Raw genomic sequence first — 25546 nt, forward strand, 5'->3', positions numbered from 1 at the left:
CCCCCGGGGAAGCGGGACCGGGCGGCGGCTCCTCCTTTTCCCCTCCGCTCGGGCTGAAGCGCGGCAGCGCGGCAACTCACCTGCAGCGCCGCCGTCCGCGCGGGACACGAGAGAGGCGGCGGCGGCTGCGTCTCGCTCCTCTCCGGGCTGAGCAAATGAATGGGAGCGGGAGGGGAGAGAGAGGGGCGGCCGCCAGGACGGGCCGCCCCGCCCCGCGCGCGCCGAGCTGGAGCTGCCGGGAGCCAGGAAGGGAACCGGAGGCGGGGCGGGCGGCGGAAGACCCCCGAGCGGCGCCCCTGGGCCGGGGGGATGCGGGGGGGGCGGGTTGAGGCGTCGGGCTCCTGCTTGGCTTGGTCTTGTCTCTGGCTCAGCAGCAGGTACTTTGAAGAAGAAGAAGAAGAAGAAGAAGAGTTTGGATTTGATATCCCGCTTTATCACTACCCGAAGGAGTCTCAAAGCGGCTAACATTCTCCTTTCCCTTCCTCCCCCACAACAAACACTCTGTGAGGTGAGTGGGGCTGAGAGACTTCAGAGAAGCGTGACTGGCCCAAGGTCACCCAGCAGCTGCAGGTGGAGGAGCGGAGACGCGAACCCGGGGGGGAGCGGCTGTTTCGAGGGGGGGCGACGTTGTTGTTGTTTTAAAAAGCAGGCTGCTGTGGCGGTGGCCGCGGGATATGCCGAAAATGTGCCGGGCTTTACCCCTCAAAAGTTCATCGCGACGACAGGAATGAGATGCTTCGTTGCTGCTACAGAGAATCAGCTCGGCTGCTTGGCTGGGAACACCGGGAACTTTGAGAGTGATGGCTTCACCACCTGCCCAATATTTCTCTCTCTCCTCCCCTTTATAATTTTGGTTTTGTTCACCATCCAGCTTGATGAAAACCTCCGGGGAACAGCATTAAAGCTTCCCAGGATGATATTATGATTATGATCATTATTAAATTTGTATACCACCCTTCATCTAACCTCTCCATTCTGAAGGAAATCAGCCCTGAGTGCTCACTGGAAGGACAGATCCTGAAGCTGAGGCTCCAAGACTTTGGCCACCTCATGAGAAGAGAAGACTCCCTGGAAAAGACCCTGATGTTGGGAAAGATGGAGGGCACAAGGAGAAGGGGATGACAGAGGACGAGATGGTTGGATAGTGTTCTCGAAGCTACCAACATGAGTTTGACCAAACTGCGGGAGGCAGTGGAAGACAGGAGTGCCTGGCGTGCTCTGGTCCAGGGGGTCACAAAGAGTCGGGCACGACTAAACGACTAAACAACACCCTTCATCTGAAGATCACAAGGCAGTATAAAAACATAAAATGCATTACATAGTAACAAACAAAACATTATTCCCCCCTCCCCCATTTTCTGACAGGAAATAAAAACGAGCTCCCTAATGTGGGTTTTTGCATTTTTCTTGGGGGTCCTAGCAACCTAAAAGATAACTCTGCTTCAGGAACAAACATCCACATTTATTATTATCTGGAAAACCTTAATAAATATGATGAAGGCTTCCTTGTTTCACCATTCCTCATCATCTTTAGACATCCATGCATTTTATTGAGTTAAGGATCAAGTTAGAGCCTATTATTATGTATTTATAACTAACTATAGCTTGTCTCTTCCATCAATAGAATACATTGCAACAAAAATTGTAATTATATGTGATAACTAAACACCGTGCAAGTAGATAATGTCCAGCAGGGTTATCTGGCTGTTTGTTTGTTTTTTAATACCCTGGCTGGCTCCTGCTACTTTAGCAGCACAAATTGGGATGTGAAGGTTTTCCCAGCACAGATACTACACATTTTCACTTGCTAATGCGAGCACATCATGCTGCTGTTAGAGGCAGTTGCACAAAATCCAGCCAAGGCTGAACTCTTTTAAGTCTCATTTTAGTGCTTAACAGTCACAATGACAGTAATGAGATTTTTAGCCCTATCTTTTGCATGCATGCTCAGAAGTACGGTAAGTCTCACGGACAACAGTAGAGCTTTCTTTCAAATGTGTGCATAGAACTTGAGCCTTGAAAACGCCTTAACTTTAGATGGATTATGTGCTTAATTATGCAGTATTATCTTAGCACGGTCCACAAAAACAATTTAATTAGAGTACTTGCTATAAACTGGCGTTAATTTTGTTAAGTAGAATTAAAGGCATTTAAAACCATATTCTGATTCTTATTTTCATAATTCACAATCTAAAATGTGCAGCCATTCAAAAACAGTATCTGTCATCTGACATTTGACTCACCAAAAAGTAAGACATTTTTGTTAGGTTAATATGTAATCAGGGTTGGGCAGAGGCTGGGAAAAGCTGGTGTTGATGTAATGTATACCAAAGTTTTGCCTTTAATGATTTATTCAGCAGATCCCAGCAAAGCAGTAATTGATACTGAGGATCTGATTTTAATTCTGAGAATGAAATGAAATTCACAACACTTTAATTTCAGGTAAATCCACGGGGTATGTTTGCACTTAGTTGAATGCTTTAAAGCAAAAAGATGAAGCAGAAATGTGTTCGTGTGGGAAATGTGTGAGCAGTGTTGCCAGCCTGGCTTGCAGCTGCAAAAAACTCAGCAAGCAAAACTTTTCCTAGTGCAGAGACATTGACTCTTTCTCATGCCTGGCTAGTGAGAGGCACAGCACCAGTGGCTGGCTGAAGCTTATATGAAAATATGTGTATCTGAAGAAGTGTGCATGCACACGAAAGCTCATACCAAGAACTAACTTAGTTGGTCTTTAAGGTGCTACTGGAAGGAATTTTTTTATTTTGACTATGGCAGACCAACACGGCTACCTACCTGCTTATATGAAAGCCACTGGCAGGGCAGTGTCTTGAGTAATGGGCTTGGATGTGGTGAGCTCAGGTCCACATCCTCATTCAGTGGTGTAGCATGGGGAGTCATGGCCCCAGGTGAAAATTTCTGAGGTTGCACCCCCATGAGCATGGAGCTGCTGGGAGGCAAGCAACGCCTGGGCTGGGCCACCTGGGCTGGGGCACTGCCACCGCCTCCTCATGGCTGGCGAAGGGATGCCCACACGTGCCCCATCCCTGAGCTGAGAGGGAGGGGGAGGAGGGAGGGACAGCCTTGATTAGATGCTGGCCAGCGAAGGGACTGACCATTGCCCAGTCTACCAGGGGTGTGCAACACTTACCCTGCCCCAGGCACTGGCAACCCATGCTATGTCCTGTCCTCACTTACCTATGAAACTCTGAGTATCCTTGAGGAAGCCTTCCCTCACAGCTTAACATTTCTCACAGGGGTTGTTGTGACATTGGCCTCAGCTCTGCAGAAGGAGTGTGGGACATGTCCATGAGACCTTTCATGATACTCTATATATATATTATGGTGGGAAGAGGAAAAGTTTCTATCCCATAGCAAATTGTATTTAATGTTAGGATACTACCACACACATAGTGACTGTGGCATGCTCACACAGCTCTGATTCCCATTCAGCAACTGTAGGGATCTTAGACTGTCTCCAGCAGAGGCTCCAACTTCTGAGGACAACTGGGGTGGGGGGCTGTCACGTGTGTGATGGCAGGACGTACAGAAGAGCTGGGGTTGAACCAAAAGTGGTGGTAGCGTGACTTCAATGGCCAGTGGTGCCAGTGGCTCCCCCTCCCCCTCCCCTCCCCCTCCCCCCATGGGCCGGGGGCTGCTTCCCTGCTCCTTGCCCTCCATGGCAGGAGGAAGAGCCAGCCACTGAAGCTGTGCCATGCTCAGCTGGGTGCTTGGCCTCCTCTGCCCCATTTGAACATGGGGGGGGGGTTGGCCCACAGGAGATGGTGCCCCTGGACTCCAGTATTTTACATATTAAAGCCTGGCATCAACTATTGCATACAATACACTTGTGAGGGGAGACAGATTTTGTGCTGGCCATCAGGCAATGTTTTCTTCCATCTGCCTCACCCTTCCCTCCAGTCTTAGAAGCCTTTCCCAGACCATGTGTACTATTATATTCTGATGGATCATTGAATATTACTTTATTTGAGATAAGCTGTTTATTTTAAAGTTAGGTTTTTATTATGACTTTTTTGTACAGTATTGGATCAGATGGTTATCAGTTGTGTGATCTTTTTATATTTTGTTGTTTCTTCAGCTTGTAAACCACCTTGTGCATACAGAAGGGGGGTGGTATACCAGTTAAAAGTGAAATGAACTGAACAGAACAGAACTGAAAGCAAATCATAAAAAGGGAGGGAGAACCAAAAGCGAACAACCTGCTTTATCTCACAACCTGCTGGGCCCACACTGGTGTGGTGGGGCAGAAGGCGGAAAGGGTTATGTTTTCTTTTTTAATGGTGGTCCAGTGGGAGGGAAATAAACTGCAGTGCAGTTTGTCTCCTGTTCTGGGGATGTGTTGGGTGAATGGGATGGTTGTGGGTCCACAGTCTGTCTCTCCGAACACTTCATTTTTGCCCTCTCCAGTGCTGAAGGGACACTGGCTGAAGGAAGGACACAGAGATAGAGAAGGAGATCCAAACTTATACACTAAATGAAGAACTCTCTCACCCTCCTGGGAGAGATCTGAAGAATACTATGGCCCCGGAAATGACCTTTAGGAACCATAGAATTGAAGCCTAAGACTGCCTCCTATTTTCAGTGAAAATGGTTTTCTTGGGGTGTAATCCTATGGCAGGGGAGCTGGGGTTGATCTCCAAACGTAGTCTATCTGCCTACTTGTTGCCATGCCAGATTTTCACTGGCAGAGTAAAAGCGAGGTCAGAGACTCCTCCATTCATTTAGCACAGTTTTTAAAAACAGTTTGAAAGAAAGGAGAGGAAGATTTAGACCAGCTCAGAATGTGGTCTATATCTCCCCCTAGTTTGGGCATCCTGCAGCATCACAATGGCTTTGGAGTCTTGAGATCCAGGCCATTTCCCAGTCCTCCCCCCACAGGGATCATCTTTGGCCTTACCAGCATTGAGGGGCCACAGAATGACCATAAATTCCCCCCTCCACTTTCCGCTGATGGAACACCTTTCATCAGCACACAATCATAACTGGATTCTGCCCAATCGGCAGTGCAGAGAAAGGACACCCTGGGCTGTTGTTTTTCACAGTGATTTTCTTCACACACACGCACCTGCTGTGCAGGCAGGAAAATGATTAGAACAAAGCTGAGCGCTGATGCCATGCAGCTTTTGGTTTAGAAGCACTGCATATATAGAGTGACAGATACAAGAGAAGCGGACACGGAGCAATGGATCCAAACTACAAGAAAGAAGATTCCACCTAAACATTAGGAAGAACTTCCTGACAGTAAGAGCTGTTTGACAGTGGAATTTGCTGCCAAGGAGTGTGGTGGAGTCTCCTACTTTGGAGGTCTTTAAGCAGAGGCTTGACAACCATATGTCAGGAGTGCTCTGATGGTGTTTCCTGCTTGGCAGGGGGTTGGACTCGATGGCCCTTGTGGTCTCTTCCAACTCTATGATTCTATGAAAACACATTTTTGCACCTCACACATAGAGCAATGGATTTGGTACAGCCTGTTCCTACTCTCTCTTTTCTAGTCTTATATATCGGTACCTGCTGGCACATTGCAGGGTACAATCAGCACAGGGTGAATAAGCAACAGCCCAACTGATCTGCAAGTTTATGGGGCAATATTGACACAAACCAGAATGCCACTAATAGAATTGCCCCATTCTGAACTAACGGTGCTAGCAAATCTAATATCGTGTCCAGAGAAGTTCTCAGAAATATAAATAAAGCACTGGTACATTGTGGATGGTTAGAGGCTGGAAGTCTAAGAACATCTTTGTTTCAAGTGCCCCCAATTCATTTTTAATTCCCACTCAATGTCCTGTTTATCTCAGTGAATTAAATAGGAAGCCTCCCACAGCTTAGGGGTGGAAGGTACATTCTCTTTGGTTTTTCTCATGTCCAATTGCTTATGCATGCCTCAACTCTTTGTCAACTCATGTTTAAAAACACATCCCTTTGTCTGCTGGATCCAGTGAATGCACTTCTTGATTAAACTGTTCAACAAATGTAGTGTGAAGTAATTTTCTGTGAATATTTATTTAGCAACAGTGTCTTATACATTCCTTTACAATTTGTGAGATTTTTACAAGGTAGCTTATTATCCTATCTCTGCCTCTCTTTGTTCCTTTTTTCTCAACATCCACATTCTTTCAGAATTCTAGTTAAAGAAACAAATAATTTAGCAAGGACTCTATACTGAAACAGCAGAGTGGAATTTTAAAGCTCCCAAATGTCTGCACATTTTATATATTTGATATTAACATAATAAATGCTTTAAAACATGTTTTTGATGAACGAGATAAAATGATTAATAAATTAATTGTAAGAGAAACAACACCCTAATTGACATCAATTAACACTGGAAGAACGCTTGCCACCAGTAGCTGCCTTGCCATGCGCTCTCCTATCCCATAATCTCTCTAATGCTTGGGTCATGCATTAGACTAAACTTCTAGATAATAATCTAAAAGCAACAGTAAGCAAATGTGTTTACTGTATTCACTTTAGCTAAAGTTAAGAAAGAATTGGGCAAGTTTTCAAATACATCAAAATCAGACATAATATGATTCTACATGATTGCTTTTCCTTTGAAGATATTGAGCATTAGTTGTTGCTAAAGGGCCAGCTTGATTACTTGCAATTTTACCCATACTTTTACCCAAAATAATGTCCTGCAGATCAGCAGGATTCATGATCTTCTGTTGCACAATTTGTCTGCCCCCTGCCTTCCCACAGAACTGCTCTGTTCCGCTTGGTTAATGCATGCACATCTATCAGGCAGGGATCTTTCATGCCCATTGATCCTCAAGAGGATGGGATGGATTCAAAGTGTGGAGATCTTGATGACTTGGAAAAGGGCAGGGAAACTTTTTGGAATAAGCGTAAAACAACAGCTGCCCATCATTCCCAACTCATTCATTTCAGCAGGAATTGTTCCCATTAGGGAATGTGCATTGGCTCAGTAATTATTATTACGAACAACCAAAACCCAAAGAAAGAAAGATCATGAACACCTCCTATGTTAGAATGGAGCATCTACTGCCCAATCACAGGTACACGAAAATTCAAGATTTCACCATTGGATCCTATAGTCAGCTTCAAGAAAGAACAAAAAATGGCTTCAAAATGAACCAGAAAGTCTCTTTGATAGTGTGTTGCAGTATAGATTTCGTTGTTGTTGCTGGCATCCATCTGTGTCAAGAGAAAATGGAGTGTTTCTCCAGGGGCGAAGTCAATCCTTTGTGTTGCAACAATCTTGTGTTATCTATCTTAAGGCAGCCCTGTTCAGGGAAGTTTTTAACGTGTGATATTTTACTGTATTTTTGGTTTTTATGGAAGCCGCCCAGAGTGGCTGGGGAGGCCCAGCCAGATGGGCGGGGTATAAATAATAATAATATATTATTATTATTATTATTATTATTATTATTATTATTATTATTATTATTATTATTATTATTATCTATGGCTGGAATGGAAAGGCCAGGGGAAAATGTTTAAAATGCATATTGTCTATCTCAAGCTGAGAATGGCTTTACTTTCCTGCCTACATTTGACAATTCCATCACTACAGTCAGCTCACAGCTTGCATGGGGGCTGTGTTCCAGGAAATTGCGTGTATAGTAAGGAAACCCCTAAAAGCACCTCTATGCCGCCACCCCTGCCTTTCCAAAGCCTGTGTGCTGAGCAGGCCTTGCTTAACAGGCTCTGGCAGGCTCCCATGTCATCTTGCGGGAGGATCCCACAGCCCAGTAAGCAAGTCTGAGAGCCCACCTTGCACACGTTTAACTTGTGCGGTATCAGCTGGCCAGCCGCAGAGCGTGTGAAGCTGCAATTGCACAGGTTAAATGTGCACAAGCTACGATTTGACTGTATTGATGTTGATCCATTGCCTAATGTTAGTAAATCCCAATTCCCATTCTTTTTCCAACAAACCAACCCATCTATTTAAAATGTGGAGAAGTAGAGTTTTAAGTAAGTGCACCAGATGTTGGAACAGAACAGACGTAAATTATGCATGGGGGTGGGGGTGGGGAATCTACAGTTGTTTTCAAGGCAGCCAAATCCAAGCTTTCATCTCAGTTTATAAACCTAGCATTTTATCATCTCTGGCACGTGCTGTGGTCATCCACCCGCCTCCTGCTTTTGAAAATGTACGTAGGCCTTGCAAACCCACACAGCCTTTCTGCTAGGACCTGCTGAAGATTCAGCACATGGGATATCTTACATACGCAGCTGTTTTTTAGTTCATGATTATAAAACACCAATGGGCAACCTATGGCGCACGGCCCGAATTATGCTCTGCTGGGATCTAATTTGGCCCATGAGGTCTCTCCCCAACCACACACGCCTGCCCTACACCTGATGTCATATGCATTGTCAGGTGCAGAGCAGGTGAGCACGCAGTTGCAAAGGAGAAATCAGGAGCCTTAAAACACACTCCTGGCGGATCCTTGACAAGCGGGGTTTTTAACGTGTGACACCAAATGCAAGCTCTACTGGGATTGATTCCACTCTGGAGCTTCCAGTATGAGGCTTGGTGTTGATCATCTAATATTAATAATCTTTTTAGCTTTGCAGAAGTCTGTTATTAACAGGTAGCAAAGATAAATGAGCTTAAAACAGATCCTCTGAGGTGGTAGAAGTAAACCCACAAAGCTCTTGAGAGAATTCCTGAATTCATTTAGAAAGGCAGTGCAACTTCATTGCACACATTTGTCCAAATTTTGAAAGAAGCGTGGGATTATGAGCAACTGGAGCTAAACAAATGTACAGAAATAAATGTAATTAAAACTATTTATATTTATATCCTTCCTTTTCCCCAGAACTGGAGCTCAGGGTGGCTCACGAAAATGAAAACAAATGTGTAAAACACAGAAAGCGCTCTCTCTCTCTCTCTCTCTCTCTCTCTCTCTCTCTCTCTCTCTGTGTGTGTGTGTGTGTGATAATAGTTAAAAAGGAATTAAACATAATTAAAATAATATTAGAACAGATATATAAAATCTAGTAGAAAACAGCACCACACTATTAAAAACCCTTTCCTTAAAAGAGTCAGTTCCCAAGAGCCTATAGGAATAAAAGTCTTCACCTGCTGGTAGATGGGCAATTGGAGGGAGCCAGTCCAGCCTCTCTAGGGAGGAAGTTCCAAAGTTAACTGGGAGTCGCCACCAAGAAGGCCCTCCCCATGTCCCCACCTAATGTGCCTGTGACAGTGGTGGGGCAGAGAGAGGCTTCCCCCCAAGATCTTAGAGCTTGGGCAGGTTCATATGAAGGAATACGGTCGTTCAAAAATCCCAACTGCAATATGTAGCAAATGGAGTTTGACTTTCATACCTCAACTGAAATGGCTTGTATGTTTGTGTAGGTTGGTGGGGGGGGGGGAGGCTTTGCGGCAAGCCTGAACACACTCACACAGGTCTGCTTCTGTCACATCTAGTTATCACTTCCGTAAGATAGCATGCTTTGGAGGCATTTATGACCTAGCTAACTCTGTATCATGATGTCATCCTGCAGCTCATAGCTCAGCATTATGACATCAGTTAGAAAAATCTTTGAAAGAGTTCAAGTAACCAGTGGTTCCTTATCCTGGTTTCTTATTTTATAGAATTGTAGACCTGGAAGGGCCCGCAAGGGTCATTTAGTCCACCCCCCTGCAATCTTTCACCCAACGTTGCAGGTGACCTATTTCATGTGGAGAGAAGCTATTCAAAGTTACTCAAGGGACCACACTAGAAGCTTGGAGGAATTATCTTTATCCTGAGCTCCATGAAAAGTTGTCATCTACCTGCCTGCATTCAGGAATATTATTATTGTGGAACGTATGGACCCTGTAGCACAGACAAAACTGACAAACGTGGGGAGAATTAGACATAGTGGGAAGGCAGGTAAGTAATAATTTTGAAATTAATTTGGCATTAGTGGTTCAATCCTGAAAAAGATACTTGTGTTTTGGGGAAACACCCATCAATATATTTTCATCCAAACATGATAGGTCCTGGTGATCTCCCATATCCCCACTGTTACGTTGTGGGTGAACATATCAGACGACACAGTGATTCTTCAAACAGCTCTTGTTTATTCACGGGCCAGGACAGAACTGAACTGAAGGGTTCAGCCAGCCTGATTATATAGAGCTCCAGTACAACGTAACTGTTGCCATTTTCTAAAACTACCCAATCACTGAACGTCACTTTCGATCCCTTATTTGCATAACTATCTACAGTATCCCCCTGCTGGCCCAGGGTGAGAACTTCAGTACATAACAGCAACGGAGGCACTAGCGGCCTTGATTTAGGTCTCCTCCAGATCAGATCCTATACGGAAGGCTAAATTAGCCTCTGCCATATTCAGAGCAATCTTTTTCTCCTCAAAGCATTCTGGGCACTGCAGTTCATTAACGGCTTCTGGGAAATTTAACTCTGCGAGGGGTAAACTACCATGTCCAGAGTTCTTGGAGGGAAAGAACGTGTTTTGAAACTGCTTCAGATGTACAGCGTGTTCACAGTTGTGGCAACCCCAGTGCTCCTGAATTCCCTTCCAAGAGAGAGCCATTTGTTTCCTTCCTACACAAACATGTATAAAACATTCTAGATTCAGGTAGGTAGCCATATTGGTCTGATGCAGCCAAAATAAATAAATAAAATATCCAGTAGTACCTTAGAGACCAACTAAGTATCTGAAGAAGTGTGCATGCACACAAAAGCTTATACCCAAAACATACTTAGTTGGTCTCTAAGGTGCTACTGGACAATTTTTGTGTGTTTAAAACCTTTATTTTTCAGAAAACCTTTAAAAATTAATTACTGCTATATCACAGACATATCCTATGCTCTGTATTGGTTTCTGTGGAGGGTGATATGATGGGTGGAACGGACTGGGAAAGCAGTTAAATGGGCATTATGGACAGTCTCCAGTCCGTGGTGCAGTGGCGCTTGCTATGGCCAGGCCTGTTCCAACATAAACACCTTTTTCATTTTCACCTTTTAGCATGTTCTAAGTTCTAGGACCAGAAGAGATCCTATCATTTCTGTTTTCAGGGAGAGAAAATAAGCTCCCTTAACCTGCAATATGTGCATCAGATCAAGAATTTACTGGTTCCCCCATCTTCTGGCTTGCTGGTCTAAAGTATTTATCTCGGTTTTGGTTGCTTTCATGTTCTTGTAGGATTTATAACCCATCTGATAAATGCAGTAGACAAAGAACATTCCATTTGGGGAAGAGGGGAACAGCTTGTCAGACACCCACAAAGATGTTATGAGAGGATTAATCCCAGTCCCCCAACTTCTCAGAACAGCATGCATGAAATCTAGCAATGTGTGTGGGGTCCTGGCAAAGCAGAGTGCTCTGTGAATGTTGGCTCTTACACTAGGCAAAACATTTTTGAGTTATGAGATTTTTTTTAACCTACTTCTAAGGCTTCTCATTTTGAAATGTCATTTTAACTGATCTGCAGTAGATCAAGAGGCTCATATGCAGGTAAGATGAACAAGGGCTGTAGCAAAGGCCAACATATGGTGTTCACTCGGTACTCGGCAGATGCTTAAGTGGTACATAGGAGTGGATGGTAGGAAATTGTTGCAATATCCTTCCATCTCAAAAGTCTAAATGTCTTCTTAAAACCGTTTTCTCCTTTTTTAAACAAGTGAACCAACCCAACAACAGTTTTAGGGCATCTATCCAACCTCAACTCTATACTGCTGCCCCCCACAATTTACTAAAACCTCCCACGGAAGCAGGAACTTAATGTTAAGTTTTCCCCTATCCTGTTTCCCCTTGTTTTCATTTTCATTTAAACCACTGTATAAACCAATAACTTGCCCATTGACCACTAATAATGAACCATATTTTGTAGATATTACTGCAAATTTATTGTGCTATTTTTGATGTGCAAATGACATCAAAGGTCTGTTTATTTGCATTACTTACTATTCCTATCATCCCTGTTTATAAAACCCAATAAAAAGTTGTTGCTTAAAAAATGTTAAATTCTACCTACTTCTGGCTTTCTATCCTGAAATGTCCTAGATCTTTTTCTCTGCTATTCTTAGAGCTATTCATACTAAATATACTGTTGGGTATTTTCAGGCCTTTCTCTAGCTGCATGTCAGAGAAGACAAGACGTGGCTTGGTGGCTTCATGTTCTGACTCTTAGGAACATGAGAAGCTGCTTTGTCCTGAGTCAGGCCCATTGAGCTCAGTATGGATTACACTGACTGGCAGCATCTCTGCAGGGCAGCAGCAGGAGATGTCGGGGGCTGAATGTGGGACCTTCTGCCATGCAAAGCAGATGCCCTCCCACTGAGCTATGACCCTTCCTCTATTTTCTGCAAAGAGAGAAGACTCAATAAAGATCAGTTTCATATACTGTGAAGTTGTCTATACTTTCCTCCCCTTTCGTATAATTCCTCATACAAACACTTCTGCAAACTTCTAAGCAAGGAGTGGGAAAAGGTAGAAAATGTATGGAACAATTACTTGTTCCCAGTTTCTGAAATTATTTCTGTACCGTATCTTTAATGTATTTTTATTAAAGATTTCTTGGTTTACAAAAGTATGTGCAATGTCTATTTTTTCAAGTTACATTTTCTACGGATCAGTTTCATTTGTTGAGACATTAGTGTTACATTAGAAAGAAAAGGGAGAAAGAGGTGGGGGCCATGGTGAGTAGGGGTGGCAATGTTTCTATTTTACTTAATGTATGTGTAGGGTTTTGTGTCAGCATCGCTTGTGCGGGTTCTCTTTACTATTCACTTATGTTCCTTTGGTGGTGAGAGAGGTTGGGGTTGGCCTAGGGTGTGGTTGCTTGTTTATGGTTGACTCTGGTGAACTTTGTATCTGAAGAAGTGTGCATGCACACGAAAGCTCATACCAAGAACTAACTTAGTTGGTCTTTAAGGTGCTACTGAAAGGAATTATTTTATTTTGACTATGGCAGACCAACACGGCTACCTATCTGTTTTTGTTTTTTTTAAATCATATTTATTAAAGTTTCCGAAACACAAAAGATAGAAGTACAAAGAAAAAAGAAAAGAATAAAATACACTTAAAACCTTACTTTCATTGCCAACTTTCTTGGACTCCCCCATCCCCCTCCCAACTGTATTCCCCTTTCATTAATTTGATTCTACAAGCTCTCACTCCCAATTTAAAACTTAATTTGTTTAACCCACTATTCAATTTAAATTATACAGTCATTCCACCATCCCTCATCATTAACAGAAAGGAAAAAAAATATTTTCCCCCAAGGTCCGCCCCAGTTTCCTTCCACGAATTCCCTTTTTTAATAAACACGTCCAATCAAAATAAAATGATATACAAAAAGTTATATAAAGATATAAAAGATATAGGATATAAAAAGATTCAAAAAATAGTTACACAGCCTTTGGATTCCAGATCTCCCCCCCCCCCCCAGTTTGAATTCCCCATATCCATCAGTCTATCTATTGTCAGCCTGGAGATCTCAAGTCCATGACCAGATTTTTCCCCAGTTCTACCTTGCCGGTTTTTTTTTTTAAATTTATTTATTTTAATGATATTTAACTTCAAACATCCAGTCTAAAAGAGGCCCCAAAGGGCTTTTAGTTTCCTTGGTCTTTGACGCTCCCCCCATTGTTCTTTCCATGTCGTAATCAGTCCTTTGTTCTTTTTTCTCACTTTCTCAGGTTTCTTGTCCTGTTCCGCTGCTAAAACGTTCTAATTCAGAAATTTGGTACCTCTACAGAGGTTATTGTTGTTCAGGAACAAAAACTTGCGTCCAGTCCCTTCCTTTCTTCAATAGAAAATTCTATTGTCTCCTTTAATATAAACACCTCTGTAGACGAAATACTGTTTCAGTTTTGCAGCTTTCCCTGGAGATAACAAGTCCTGTGCGATTCCAAGAGTATTTTTCCACTTACGACCATTCTTGTAATGTCCCGAAACCCCTCTAGGGGGATTGTAGTAACTTTGTTTCCTCTGATCCAAAAGTCAAATTGTTGTTCCTTATTTTCAACAGTTTATATCCAAATTGTAACAAATTGTAGCAAAATTAACCAGCAAAGTCCTCATGGCAAAGTCCTCTTTATATTCTCCAACTTTGACAGCTACTTTGACAGCTGTCAAAGTCTCCGTCTCTCTCCGCCAGGCTCTCTCACGAATCGCCCCGGTTCCCAGGTGGGGTTACATTTTCCTTCTCACCCTCCACTCTTCTCCAGCACAGTTCTTGTAATTTCCCATCGTGGAATTAATAATTTTTATCAAAAATACGCTTCTCTCTCGACCTTGGTTACCCAGTCCTTGTTTTAGAATGTTTACAATAGGGGGGGGGGGACTGACTTCCTTTTTGGATCTCCCCCGCTCGTACCGAATCCGAAAAAAATTCTTTTTTTCTCCTTTTAAACCCGGTTTCCAAATTACTCACGGGTTGTTGTTGATAGTCCGAATTTTCAATAGAAGAAGTCAGCGCTCTCCGTCGAATGGCATGCGGCTTCGCTCGGCAGGGAAAGCAGAGGACTCACAGCACCACGCCACTCCCCAGCACCCGATCCGTAGCCTTTAAAAAGGCTCCTTCACGAGTCGGGAGGGCGCTAGCGGTGCCAGCCGAGTCACCCATGTCCACGGACTCCGTGTCTGTGGTTTTTAAGGGTCCCCGCGTCGCCGGCGCGGTAGGACCCAGCCCCTGCCGAGCAGACTCCCTCCGGAGCTCGGAGGGAGTCCGCCATTCGGCGATGGCGCCAACCCGGAAGTCCCAACACGGCTACCTATCTGTATCTGGTGAACTTTGTTTTTGTGTGTGAGTGAGGTGGGTGGGTGTTTTTGAATCAGGTTAGCCATATTGATTTGTATGCTGTTGGTGGATTCTTGTCATTGTCTTGTTGGGCTGTGTATGTGATAAAAGGGAGCCATAGTGGGGTGAAGTGTCTTCTTCCATTTGTCCCCGTGTCAGTTTCAGTTTATTGTTCAATTTTTCTAATAAGGATGTTTCCCATACTATTTGGTACCATTGCTCCATGCTTACTCCTGGCAGGTCTCTCCAGTGTCTGGCTATGATGTTTTTTGGCTGCTGAGAGGAGATAGGTTATGAGCTCTTTGTGATCCTCGTCGGTGCATGTTGACAGTTAGGGTTCTGTACTGTATTTGTAAAAAGATAGCTGCTGTTATATATTCAATGGTCTGCATTTGCCTGAGCTTGAGTTTGGACTAAGGAATCTGAGCCCATGTTCTGATTCGATACATGATATCCAATCACAGAACATTTCAGGATTCGGGCCACTGCCATTGGCTCTTAAACTCCGAGTTATGATTCGTAGCTTGGGAGTTTAGACAGCCAATCATGTTGAGAGTGGGATTGGCTCAGGCCTTCAGAAACGTATATAAGCAGTTGCTTTGCCTCTGTTGTCCAGTTCTGCTAGTTCAATAAAGGTTCTTGCTGTTATCACTGTGTCTCGCTTCGTGGGAACTTACCTACACTTCAGCTGCCACTTCGCTTTGGCACCTATTTTTGCATAGGCCTGCACTAACTATGCTGCTCCCTGCCTTTGGCTCTCGCAGCTAAACCTCCCAACCAAAACCTTTGCAACCATCAAATCTATTTCCGTGGTCAGTGGGGGGGAAAAGGAAAGAGTTCTTAGAAAACTCCCAGAAAGAAAAACAGAGTTAAATCAAAATTGACCATTTAACCCAAAATATATCTGCAAATGTCATAACCATTTGTAGATGAATAAAAAGAAAATTTCAAACAGCTGCTGAGAAGTGCAATAATTGAAACTATTAATCCTATTACTTTAGAACAGAAAGGATGCCCTCCTGCAGATAACTTATATTTTGGGGAGGGGGAGGTTGTGAGCAATCACTTAAGGATGAAGGTAGCTATCCTACACCTTGTCCAATGTGTACCTAACATCTAAGGAGCACTAATCTGTATTCTGCCCTTGAGTTGTCATGAACAGCTATTTTAAGTCATGGTTCATCTTTTCTGTTTTAAAGATCATTCCAGTCACAATGTTCCATGAGTATTGTACTCACATCCTCATCCGGCAGGTCATCAGGAAACATTGCTAAGACTTTGGAAAATGTTTGCTGAAATCTCTTATCTCCGCTATTAGGACAGAACTAAGGGCTCTGTTTAAGAAGAGATCACCAGAAAGTCTATATGAAGCACAACCTCTCATTTCCTGATGTATTAATAACATGAGAAGCAAGGGAGGAAGCTGGCTTGGCTGTGGTCCATTTAAAACAACATGCCCACAACCATATCACTGCAACGCATTCTCTCAAGGTATGGACATTGTGAGACGATTGCTTAAATGAATGGTGTGCCATTTTCCTGCAACCAGCGGTGTTAATGAGGGTTCAGATTTTGCTCTTATATATTATCTAGTGTATGTTGTTGCCAGAAGTTTCTGCACATTGTTTAATGTGCCCAAGCAAGTGCAGCACTGAGTGTGCATCTGAACCATAATGTTGTTCTGGAGCCTATAATTAACCCCTTTCACAGGTGTGGGTGAGAAATGAGAGGAGAGCCACAGACAAGAGCTGTGTTCCAAAATGGATGGAGCCCAGCTCAAAGTGGGTGAGGCCAAAGGCATTCACAGCCACATTGAACGTGTATGCAGTAACCAGTAAGATATAGCAATACATAGTGTCTCCACCTTTTAAAAGTTTCAGTCTATTTAAATTTTTAAATATTGTTAAATATTAAATTATTATTAAAGTCTTTTTACGTTATTGATTATAAAGAGGGCCCATCTACTGATTGTGTAATTGCCTCACACTATCAGCTGCCATCATTAGAAATTTCTGTTCCAGAAATCCTTGAGCAGACTGGTATTTCACATAGCTAGAGAGACAAAGCAGCAGGAATTTCTTCAAAGTAGCCATGCTTAGGATCACAGTGTTTTTTATTCTGTCCCTAAGTTTCTGGAACTGATTAACATTTTTCTATACATTCTCATGGCTTAAAAGCAACTTGAGGAAGCTGGAAAAGTTATAATGCTGTCCCAAGATTATCTCATCTAGTTTTTCCAGCTGGGATAGAGCACTCCTCCTTTTCTCTTTTAGTGCCAAAAAAGGAAAACATTTGGATATCCAGATCACTGTTAATTTAAAGGACATCGGCTCAAGTGATCAGTGCTAATCTACTCATGATTTATGGCAGCCAAAAATAGCTTCTATCTGTTGCCATGAGAAACCATATCTCTTAAGAATAGGGTGGGTTTTTTTGTTACTCAAATTAAATCCCTGGTAGGGATGTTCACGAGCTCACATGCCTTTTGTAAGCTCAGGGACTGATAAAATTGGGTACTTTCCTCCTAAGTGCAACTGAAACCAATGGAATCTGTAGTGAGTTTAAATACTTTTTTGCTCTGTTTTGATCTATTGGTAGACTTAAAATAGAAATAATAATGAGGAATGCAAAACACCAATGCACAAGCAAAGCAGATGTTCTTCTGAAGTGTGTCTTTATCAACAGAACAAGATAAGGAAGCAGGTGATGAAAGATTGTAAAGCATCAACTAGTAATCATTATTATTTACATTTTATGGAGCTTTAAATTTGATTACATTAACAGGAACTTACCCCCCCCCCATGCGCAATCCACCCTCTGTTTCTCTCTCCCAGTAGTAACCAATAAAACCCAACAGCATACAGAGCTGCAGGCCACACAAAAGCAATTTTAAATAAAAACCAAGAAGCTCTAAATAACTTGTCCAATGGTTTCCAATCAGATAAAAACAGTTTCATACTTTACCATCAGATGAAGCAACTCTTCGTCATGTGAGGCAGGGTTATTGCTTTCCATTTGTAGCAGGAACCCCCCCCAATCATTCTGTTTGTACAAACTTCACACACACTCACACTCACACACTACATACGCCACATTTCTGTTATAAATTCATAGAAAAATCAACCATACATCGGATTTGCACTGTTCCATTTTATTTTACTCCATGTGACAAGGACTATCAAAGGGGGGTGGCTTGGTTCTGGTCAGCCATAATCCCTTCACCATCCCAGCACATCCACAGGAGCCCTGCCCAGTTGCTATGTCAACCCTGATGGTCCCAGACAGAAGACAATCAGGATCACAAAGAACTTGCATATGGGAGTGGATTCAGCATGGACTGAAACAAAGGACAATGATCAGATCTTCCCTCTGGGGGCAGGAAACTGCAAACTCCCCTTTGTCTCCTGGAAGTGACTCATGGGCAGGGGGAAAGGAAGAACCAGCCAGGTGACAGGACACTCAGGTTACCACCACAACTCCTCCCTCAACCCCTCCTTTCTGTAATGTATGCACGATGTTTCTGGGGGTGGGCTTGACCTAGAGGATGGGAATTTCAAAAGTCTTTATAAGTCCTTGCACACCATTTTTCTGTGTCCTTTCTCTCTCCTGCGAGTGAGGGGAACACCCTGTTGCAACAGTTCAATAAAGGCCAAGCCTACAGGCTGCTGTTTTGCTCCAAGTTATCCTGGTTGGTGTCTTTGTTTTTGTCCAAGGGAGCCCTCGGATTTTTCCGGTAACACATCTCTGTGGGATCATGCATTTGACCATTTCAGGATCCAGACTTTGTGTGGCCCATTCCAGGTTCCCATTCTGATGGTAAACAGCCCAGAACAAGATAGAGAGCCGTAAGGTAAGTCATTCTTCAGCCGTCCACTTCATTACAATTTTCTAGGCACACATTTTCTCCTTCCTTAGTGTAAAAGGTGGTCAAACATAAAGGTTTCTGAACTGAAAAATGAGGGCAATTCCCAGTTTATCATATAATATATATAGTGTTCTCACCCATGCTTATATAGGAGACAGGTTTCAACTTTTCACCCATGTCACACATATGAATACTGCAATCCTATGCTCATTTACGTGGGAGTAAGTGTGATTGGAGTCAATGGGCCTTCGAAGTAGGCATGTATAAAATTGCACTGCATGAGAATAAAGTCAATATAAGCCTTATATCAGCCACCCTGCAAATCACTCCTGTATTAAACGCCTGATTAATGGGCCAAAGGTCTAACATTTGCAAGCCTGCCCTCTTTGTAGACACAATGAAGCAATTGTTTGCATACTAATTAATCAATTTCTAGTCCTTAGGTGTGCTAGGTTGTTGTGTTACCCACCTGTGCTTCAGTTACAGTGTCAAATTTAAGTCAACAAGCTCACTTAATCTTTTTTGCTTCCTGTCTGCTACAGACGAGGACAACTGGGTTTCACCTTGCAATCCAACACCGCTGAACAGGTAGCATTTTCAGGTACAGTAAATTAGCTTTGCTTTAGCAATAATTCTTCCAGTTCCCACCTGGGTTCAGACGGGAGAAGTGATTGAATGAGGTGGGCTCTCTCCCTATCTATTTATACCTCCTATGCATTTTTCCATTCCTTTTATGGAAAGACGCCAGAAAAACCTTTCTGCTTTGTCTGGTTCGATAATCAACTCAATTTAGCACAAAACAATGTCTTGAGCCTGAAACGCCAAGCAGAAGTCATGCTTCTTGAGGCCACATGAAATACAACAGGAAGCATTAACATTCCTGCTGAGGGAAATCACCAGGATTCACAGACTTTTGAAGATAAATCTAGGGCTTGTCTAGTCCAGTTTATAACAGGATAACAGCTGTCTTTGGGGAGTGGATGTTAAAGCAGCTCTCTGGGACAGAAGTGCCGGGTAAGAGGCTGCTGTTTGCTTCCAGACACCTGACATGAGTCATTTGGATAAACAAAACCTTTTCACATTGCAAAAGTTGGAACTGAGCAGCACCTGCTACTGCACTCCCGTCTCACGGCAGATGAAGCAAAACCAACGAGAGGCTATAGGAATAGAAAAAAATAATGATCCAGTTGTTGCACCTAAAACATTTTTTTTCTGAATTTGGAGGGAAGGGGACTAAGCTATTAGCCACAAGATTAAGAAAGAAAAGAAATAAAACTATCATAACTGCATTAAGACTAAAATGGGAAATGAGATCTTCTCCACAAAACATATGTGAAGAGTTAAAAAAAAACCATTCCTGTTTGTACCATTCAAAATCCCCTCCTTCAGAAATGATAAAAAGAATTCTTAGTCCAATAAAAATACCAACTGTAAAGGACACAGAGGTAAAACATATGGAAACAACAGAAGAAGAAGAAGTAATAGAAGTAAGAAAAAACCTAAAGGTGGGAAAGTCTCCCGGCCCAGACAGACGTTCTTCACTATTCTATAAAACATTTAAAGATCTAATAATTCCACGTATGACTAAATTGTACAATGACATCTTAGCTGGCGACTCACTGCCAGAAACTCAAGAATTGTACTAACATGTAAATATCATTCTCTGGTGGAATCTTATCGCCCAATTTCTCTACTTAATCTTGACTATAAAATCTTTACAACAATAATGGTTAACAGAATGAAAGCATTATTGGGAAATACCTCCACCTGGACCAAGCAGGTTTTGTTCCAGGGTGCAAAATTACAGACCCAGTTAGAAAATTACTGAACTTGATATACCACAGCAAGCAGAAAACGTCAACATTAGCCTGTCTATCATTAGATATATTTAAAGCATTTGATTGTGTAAAACCCAGGTATTTAATTAAAGTGATAAAAAAAGTTTGGATTTGGCCCAAAATTCATTGGATTATTAGAGAACATTTATGGCACAACATTTGCCACAATTAGGATAAATAATATAGACTCACAAAAACGTCAAAATGACTGTGGGACAGAGCAAGGGTGCCCACTGTCACCTTTATTATTCGCCATAATATTGGAACCACCGGAAAACTTGTTGTTGTTGTTGTTTTATTAATGGAAATAAGAAGAACTCCCAGCAAAAGAAGAATGGATATAAAAACTTATGGAATATGTAGAAATGGGAAAACTTACTGGAAAAATAAGATCAAGATAACAAACATTTTATAAAAGAATGGAAATGGTTTATTGAATATTTACAAATAAACTGTAAAAAGATAAGAACATTGGCAGGATTATTGTAACAACCTGCAGTTTTAGAAGAGTACATATTTAAAGTATATGAATAAATGAGTAAATTAATATAATTTGGACATGCAGAAAATATTAAACTATTTATTATATTAAAATAAAATATTAAAAATAATATCACATCAGATCCAATCAACACCGGAAAACTGTTGTTGTTGTTGTTATATTAATGAATTTCTATTTTATACATTTCAATAATTTTACAATCATTTTAACATTGACTTCCTTCCCCCTCTTTCTGCAGTTCCTTAAATTTAATTGCAGAAAGAGGGGGAAGGAAGTCAAGTTTTGAAATGTTAAAATGATTGTTAAATTATTGAAATGTATAAAATTGAAAATCATTTTTGGGCAAGTAACATTCATGTTGCTGTAGTTGCATACATGAATAAATTTCTATACAGTTTGGGTAGTTCTGTCCCTATTATCCCCAAAAGGAAGGCTTCTGGTTTTTTAAAAAACGTTATTTTAAACATCTTTTTCAATTCATTATATATCATTTCCCAGTAAGCTTTAACCTTACTACAAGACCACCACATACAATAGAACCTTCTTTCTCTTTACGTTCCAACACTTACTTGATTATGATTTATACATTTTTGCAAATTTACTCAGTGTTGTGTATCATTGATATATCATTTTCATATACAGTAATTTTCTTTTAGACCATAACATGCTGTTAATTTTATATCCATATTCCACAATCATTCTCATGCTTCCATATCTATATTATGACCAATATCTATTGCCCAATGTATCATCGAAGATTTTACTTGCTTATACTTTGTCTCCCATTCCAATAATATCTTATACATTTTAGACAGCACTTTTACAACATCAGAAAACTGTTGTCTGGAATTGGAGAACTCCAATATTTCTTAAAGTAAATTTTCTTATAGTAAATTTTCAAAAATCAGAAGTAATGTTCTTCCCCCCCCAGCTTCAAAAAACCTTCTCTAAAATGTTACAAATCCCAATAGCTTAGAAGTTTCAGCTGCTCAGGTGTTCTGATTACTCACAGTTTAAATAAGTTGTTTCAGACAAATTATGGCAAAGTATCGAAAACAATAAACACAGATATGTGGCGCTTGGGAAAAATGAAACTTTCTATTATGGACCGACTGGCCACAACCAAAATGATTATTGTTCCTAAGTTATTATTTTTATTCCAAAGCCTACCAGTGTGGATCCCACCAGCCCACATATACAAATGGCAAAGAAAAATTAATAAATTCATATTTCAATCAGATAGAATGTGCATTAAAAAATATCTGCAGTATCAGCACCCAATTCCTCTTTTAAAAGATAAATTAAATTCCCTACACAGATTCAAAACCCTATTTACTCACACAACTTTTAAAATTTGGACAGAATGGGCAAAGCTCTTTTTCCTGGGCACATCATAATGCCGATACACTTTCACCCAATCTTTACAAATAAATATAAAACCTATAACATAGAAGGGTGGAAAGAAAAACAATTATACTACCTGAAAGATTTTTACAAAAATGGAAGGCCACTTACCATTAATGAGATACAAACCCAGTTGGGAAATCCTCAAATAACGTGGCTATTAGGACATTTCTAATAAACCATAAGATTAAAACTGAAGCCACGAGACAATTAACGTCATATGGAAAAATAATAGTAGAAGAAAATATAGCAATGAAAGGATTAATATCATCCCTGTATAAATCAACTACAGAGGCATATTTTCCTCCCTAGAATAATATGCGAGGATGGTGGGAATCAAATTGGGATTTAGAAATTGAGGAAGAGGCATGGAATGGACTGTGGATCAAAGCCCCATTTAAATCTTTTTTGGCAATGACAAGAGAGGGCGCCCTCAAAATTGCACATGGCTGGTATTTAACACCTAGATGTCTAGCTTGAATAAAACCCAACAGCTCTCCTATGTTTTGGAGAGGGTGTCCCACTATTGGGACATACAGACATATGTGGTGGGAGTGTTCAAAAATAGAAAAATCATGGGGAAATGTCTTTGCAGAGATATCTTTGATTACAAGGCAGACAGTTCCTATGTCCCCAGGACTAGCACTGCTTAATTTGTACAGTCAGGACTTACCAAGAATTAGAAATAAAGCTCTTATAACCCATTTATCGACTGTGGCAAGAACAACCATAGCCAGAACATGGAAAACATTGCAACTGTTGTCCATGGATAAGTGGTATAAAGCGGTCTGGCAGACAACTTTGTTGGAAAAGCTAACATGGAAACTGCGGGTAGCAAGAGGCCAAAAGAAAATATCCGCTCACTGGGTATACCCTTAGCTAAGCTTACCCAGGGGCAGGAGTGCCAGTTTGGCCCTGTGACTGTTGGGGCCATGGGTGCCATGCAGCCGGACTTTGTGGGGTGCTCAGGCACCCAGGGCCCCAGAGAGCCAGCACCTATGCCCAGGGGTCTTCGGTGAGGTCTATTATCAAACACATTTTGAAAGTCCTAAGTACACTGTGTCAACTTTATCACCACTATCTATGTGTTTATTGACACTCTCAAAGAACTCTAATAGGTTTGTGAGGCAGGACTTGCCCTTGCAGAAACCATGCTGGCTCTGCCGCCTTGTAGTCAGGCAAAAGTGGTGGGGGTTGCTTGGGCCCTGGTACCAAGTTCCTTACTGTGGCCCTTCTGAGGTGCCTCCCTTGCCTGCTTCCCAAATGGGTATGTGTGCTGCCACTTGTGCTGAGGGCACAGGAATGTGCTGGCTGATGCTGGTAGCATGAGGCATTTGTGGCAGGAAAGACATTTTTAAAGTAAGGTGTAAGGAGAAGAGAGGGACGCGGGTGGCGCTGTGGGTTAAACCTCAGCGCCTAGGACTTGCCGATCGCATGGTCAGTGGTTCGAATCCCCGCAGCGGGGTGCACTCCCGTTGTTCGGTCCCAGCGCCTGCCAACCTAGCAGTTCGAAAGCACCCCCGGGTGCAAGTAGATAAATAGGGACCACTTACCAGGTAAACGGCGTTTCCGTGTGCTGCGCTGGCTCGCCAGATGCAGCTTGTCACGCTGGCCTCATGATCTGGAAGTGTCTGCAGACAGCGCTGGCTCCCGGCCTATAGAGTGAGATGAGCGCACAACCCTAGAGTCTGTCAAGACTGGCCCGTATGAGCAGGGGTACCTTTACCTTTAAGGAGAAGAGAGGGACGTGGGTGGTGCTGTGGGTTAAACCACAGATCCTAGGACTTGCCAATCAGAAGGTCAGTGGTTCGAATCCCCGCGATGAGGTGAGCTCCTGTCGCTCAGTCCCTGCTCCTGCCAACCTAGCAGTTCGAAAGTACGTCAAAGTTCAAGTAGATAAATAGGTACCGCTCTGGTGGGAAGGTAAATGGTGTTTCCGTGCGCTGCTCTAGTTCGCCAGAAGTTCGCCAGCTCCCTCGGCCTATAAAGCGAGATGAGCGCCACAACCCCAGAGTCGTCCTCGACTGGACCTAATGGTTAGGGGTCCCTTTACCCTTTACTAAGGAGAAGAGAATAAGTGGCAGCATGTCGTGGATGCTGAGGAGTGGTGGCACAAGCTTGGGAACCCCAAGAGAAGAAGGCTCAGGAAGTGGTGTTGGGACCACTCACTGTGGTTGGAAGGAAAAAAGGGGGCAGCGTGGGGGGAGGACGTGTCGGAAGCAGAAGTGGTAACAGGGTTTAGTGAGCTGGAAGAGGCCATGGAAGAGAGCAGTTCAGACATCGAGGCTGAAGTGGAAGCTGGAGAGGAGGAGGGCCAAGAGGCAGAGTTGAGACAAGCTTCTGAAGAAGCCAGAGAGCCTGCCCTTCTGCTGTGACCAGGCCCACCCCCAACCCCAGTCTCTCAGAACACAGAGAGGAATGAAGAGGGCAGAACAAAGAGGTACAAGAGGGCTGAGTAGCGTTAGAGCGTGATAGGAAGGCAGGAACATTCCATCCTTGTAATTGCCTCACTGGGAAACGTTGCTGTGATCACTAGGACTGCATTGCTTTGGTTTCTTGAATAAAGAGTTAACTTCACTAACATGGGTGTATTTATTGCTGACCTACTCCTGACTCTGGCTCCCAACACAGCACAACCCTCAGCCACCTTGTATTTCAGGTAGAAGGGGGGCAGGTCTGGGAAGTACCTAGCGTGGGACTTTCACAAGCCTATTAGTGTCTTTGCTTGGAATGGCAGCGGGTTGTGTGCTACGTTCTCCCCCCACCTCTGCAGCTGAATGTTTCCAAAAGCCGGTCTTTTGCCATTGCTGAAACTATGACTAAAATCTCTTTGTTGTCCCGTGGCTCTTTTCTAGCTCAGAGCAATGTATTTAGAATGTTTGCTTAAAAGCTGAACATAACTTTATTAGTGAAGCTTTTCTGTCAAAGGCTGCTGTAATTTGCAAAACACAACCATGTCCCAGTTGGCTTTAGTTTCAGGAATGGGTTGTACCAAGACTCTCTTTGTGTGCATCTTTTAAGAAGCCCAACACATGCTCAAGGAACACCATGGCGTGTTCTTACCCTAATTTCACCCTTTCTGATTGCTCATCATCCTTGTTTTCCTTCCAGTCGCCTCTCTCCCTGCTCCCTCCTCCTCCTCCTCTAACCTCATTGTTTTGCCCAGCTAGCTATTGTGTCAAGTTTCCTTG

General features: G+C 42.6%; 1 long non-coding RNA gene across 1 annotated transcript; it reads left to right on the plus strand.

Moving 5' to 3' along the window:
- The first annotated feature begins 604 nt into the window (after positions 1 to 604).
- LOC308571650 lies at positions 605 to 12346 on the plus strand. Its single transcript, XR_014001566.1, has 4 exons — positions 605 to 2442; positions 7011 to 7134; positions 9659 to 9866; positions 12067 to 12346. It is a non-coding gene; the product is annotated as an uncharacterized lncRNA (long non-coding RNA).
- Positions 12347 to 25546: the final 13200 nt, after the last annotated feature.

The sequence above is a fragment of the Podarcis bocagei genome (assembly GCF_964188305.1).
Source record: "Podarcis bocagei genome assembly, chromosome: 13".
Lineage (NCBI taxonomy): Eukaryota > Metazoa > Chordata > Lepidosauria > Squamata > Lacertidae > Podarcis > Podarcis bocagei.